Source organism: Podarcis erhardii, assembly GCF_964252035.2.
Source record: "Podarcis erhardii genome assembly, chromosome: 13".
Classification (NCBI taxonomy): domain Eukaryota; kingdom Metazoa; phylum Chordata; class Lepidosauria; order Squamata; family Lacertidae; genus Podarcis; species Podarcis erhardii.
This window is the reverse complement of record NC_138502.1, coordinates 55,657,674-55,662,050: the sequence shown is the minus strand read 5'-3', so window position 1 is coordinate 55,662,050 and position 4,377 is coordinate 55,657,674.

Genomic DNA, 4,377 nt, shown 5'->3' with positions numbered 1-4,377 from the left:
GCAGAGAAGGCGATCAGTGCAGCATCTGTAGACCGGAAGAAGAACCAATCCATGAACTTGATTTGGTGGGATGACTTGGACCCCAGGAAATGTTGCATGTTTTTTTCTTTAACTTTTGCAACTGATCGTTCCCGATATCTTGGAACGTTTGAGAATCCGATATTGTGCAGTAAAAGTTTTTGTGACTGTATTGTGCCTGATATGGCCAATATTTCCTCTTCGCTCTCAAGAGCAGTTAATTTGCCAGGCCTGGGCATTTGGCAGAGCAGGCAAGCAAATACTTTCTGCAACAGAAAATTTAATAAATAATCATACTGGGAGTGGTATTGTCTGTTTGTTATTATGGTATGTATTTTTGAGTTTTTATATTGTAAACCGGCCAGTGATCTTCGGATGAAGGGCAGTACAGAAATTTAATAAATAATAGTAATAGCCACAATGCCTAGATTCTGTTTGTTCATGGCAAGAAACAAAGTGCTTTAAATGAATGGTGTGTCTCCCAGTCCAGAGGATTTATTGAATCTTCTTTGGAGTGTTACTTTAAAAAAGAAGAAGGATTGATTGCAATAGATTTTACTCCAAATGATTTTTGCAAGAAGTCTATTTCTAGGCATGTGGGGTTTTTTTAGAGAAGACAAGTGGCAGATAGATGGCAACTGTTCTCTAGACAAGAAACATGACACTTTTCTTCATTTTATTCCCAGCAGAAGACATCCAAGCCTGGACACAACAAGGTAAGTCCTTGTCGCGAATTCCTCGCGGCACTTTTAGCGGAATGCTCAGAGTCCCAGGTTCTTTAGTGCAGTATTTATTATTGTGAGCTCAATATATATACAAATATCTACAGAAGCAGTTCATCTAATCAGACAGAGTACCTGCACCTTGAGGCAAAAGAAGACTCCACACTCATCTACACCACTCCACCACTATTGGACAGGCTTCCCTTTTAAACCGGTGACAGCCAATCACATTACTGCTGCGTCATTCTGACCCAGCACTTCCACAGAGAGTATTGGATCTGTAGCCTTATTGGAGTTCACTGATTGGGTCTGCGTTGCTCCGGGACAGGAGGAAGGAAGCCAAATGACACCAAGGTTGATTCAAAGAAGAAAGAGTTTATTCTGCTCTCCGGATAGCAGAAGGTACTTGCGTGATCAAGTCTACAGCAAGTCCAAAGGAATTTTAGGTGGTTCACCGGGGAGTCCCCCGGTGTCTTCCGACACCGGTACGTTCTCCTGGTCAGTGTTATCAGCAAGCCAGATGTCTCTCGCTCATGGACAGCTTGAGCGCATCCCACGCCTCACTTGCTGTCACCTTATCAGCTACGTAGACTAGCTGGCTGTCGTCCATTCCAAGGATGATCATAGCCAAGGCTTTCTCATCCTTTTCATCCTCCTCAGGGGGCTGTGGTGGATCTTCCACCACTTTCCACAGGCCCTCACGCTTGAGGAAGTGTTGCATGCGGACTGACCAGATGCTGTAGTTCATGGCCGTCAGCTTCTCCAGCAGCACGCCAGCTCTGGACTGCTCCATTGCTGCAGCTCCCCTCCAGCACCCACGGCTAGATAACAGCCACCTGTACTCATGCGCAGCAGAAGTGTGCTGGGCCCATAACCCTGTCACGAATTCCTCGCAGCGCTTTTAGCAGAAAGCTCAGAGTCCTAGGTTCTTTAGTGCAGTATTTATTATTGTGAGCTAAATATATATACAAATATCTACAAAAGCAGTTCATCTAATCAGACAGAGTACCTGCGCCTTGAGGCAAAAAAAGACTCCACACTCATCTACACCACTCCACCACTATTGGACAGGCTTCCCTTTTAAACCGGTGACAGCCAACCACATTACTGTGGAGGGAGGCTGGGGACACCTGTAAGAAGCTGCAGGTGCAGGTATTAGTCCTCTAAAAAAGCGGGAAGAGCCTAGGGTCAGCGTATCTAGGACAAAAGTGTGTCATGAGAATGAAAGATGAGGCTGCTGGGTTAGACCAGCATCCTTATCTCACAGTGGCCAACCAGATGCCCATGGGAAACTGGAAAGCAGAATTCGAACACAGAGCACTCTCCCCTTCCTGTGGTTTCCAGCAACTGGTATTCAGAAGCATTCCTGCCTCCAACAGTGGAGGCAGAGCAATTAGGACATGCTGAACTTGTCAACTTTCAAATTCCCCAAATGAGGAGTACTAAAGAGTTGTAATAGGGACGCGGGTGGTGCTGTGGGTTAAACCACTGTGCCGTTTGGGCTTGCCGATTGGAAGGTCGGCGGTTCGAATCCCTGCGATGGGGTGAGCTCCCGTTGTTCGGCCCCAGATCCTGCCCACCTAGCAGTTCAAAAGCACATAGTGCAAGTAAATAATAATAATAATAATAATAATAATTTATTTATATCCCACCCTCCCCAGCTGAAGCCAGTACTGCTCCGGCTGGAAGGTAAACGGCATTTCCGTGTGCTGCTCTGGTTTCGCCAGAAGCGGCTTAGTCATGCTGGCCACATGACCTGGAAAAACTGTCTGTGGAAGCGGACAAATGCCGGCTCCCTCGGCCTTAAAGCGAGATGAGCTTTAAGCCCAGAGTCGTTTGCGACTGGACTTAATTGTCAGGGGTCCCTTTACCTTTACCTTTAAAGAGTTGTAACGTGACTTGGGAATTCAGAAGATGTGTAAAATTGCATACAAATCATTAAAACAATTGCCTAGTACTTGCAATCTATTATTATTATTTAGTATTACCCGACATTTTCAGACGGTAAAATTGAAATTCTTTGGTTTTCCAAAAGCAGTTGATGTAGCTGGTGGGGTCTCCTCCCTGTGACTCACCCAAACCTTCCCCAACCCTTAGAACACCCTCTATAGATACTATGGACTCAAGCTGCGGGATTCCAGGAGCGCAGAGACAGTCCACCAGTACCTGCACTTACTCCTGAGGTTGCCTCTCGAAGAGGAAGCAGACAGAGAGGTGAGTGAATGTGTGGGATGTCAGGGGGGAGGAGAGCCAGCGGGACTGGGACTGCGCTCACACGGAGACTGTCCTGGAAGAGCCTCCTCCTTCTGAACCCTCCTGATTCAAGCGCCTCCCCAGGCTGCTCCCCAGTGTCCCACCACCACAATCCAGGGTCCCCCACTCTTACTCATCCAGCCAGTCCCTGACATTACCCCACCAGCCCTCTGTCCTGATTTCCGGATTGGTCTCTGCTCATGACCTTCCTCCCTCCAAAGATTTTGTACCCACCCACTCACCCCCTCAAAGCCTCTTACAGGAGCAACTGCTTTTCAGCATTCAACATATCTGGGCAGATTTGTTTAGTTTTGGGTTAGATCAGAGCAGCCAGCAAGTGGCCCTCAATGCCTTTCTTGGCAGCCCTCAGCAAGCTTGGAGGCACCCCTACACACCTGTAGGCCTTGCACTGCCTTCCCAAAGCTGGGTAAGGAGGTGCTGGGCTTGGGGAAGGAGGCAGGTGTGATCTGTCAGGGTCCTAGGGTCCTCAGTTAGCTCTTTCCCACCTTTGGCAAGAAGGTGGGAAGGCTCTAGGTCCCGCCAGAGCCTCGTGCCTCCTTCCCAAAACCCAGCGCCTCACCTGCCTACCTTTGGGAAGGCAGCATGCGGGCCGGGGCGTGTGTGTCAGATTTTGGCCTTGCTCCCCTCTCCCACACGACAAGTCAGTGTGCGGCCCACAGGTTCTGTGCTGAACTACTCTTGTGGCCCACTTGGTATGAGAAACTGGAGCACCCTGGTTTAGATGGTGCATATTCCTGCTCTGGCGCCTTTGGGTGAGCGGTGGATTACAAATACTTCCAGGGAATAAATGATGCATTTTAATGTAGTTGAGTATTTAATGAAGCCAAGAACTGTATCACAAGATTTGAAAATGTCAGAATGCAAGGCATCCTTGCGTTGCAAGCTGCACGAGTCTGGGAGGTGTGGTCTGGTCAGTTCACATCAGAATCCACAGAAATATCGTTCTTCAAACCACCCCTATTATTATCCGGGATGAAAGGATCTCTTCAAATTGGTTCTCTAAGTGTCTCATTTCTCCATTCTTAAATTTGGTTCCCCACATTTCACAGGAATCTGCTTACAGAATCACATTTATCCTCCATCCCTCATGATCAGCTTAGCTTAATGGTTGCCATCAATTTCATTTTAATTGATTTTATTTAATTTTTATAATGAAATGTTTTTAGAATGTTGTACTATTTAATTGTTGTTAGCCGCCCTGAGCCCAGCTTTGGCTGGGGAGGGTGGGATATAAATAAAATTTATTATTATTATTATCACTAATTGCAATCAAGAAAATGACATGTTTGACGTGCCTCATTCTCCCTAGGGAATTTCTGAGGCTATCGGTGTGGCTTCAAGCACCCATATTTCACAGGTGCTG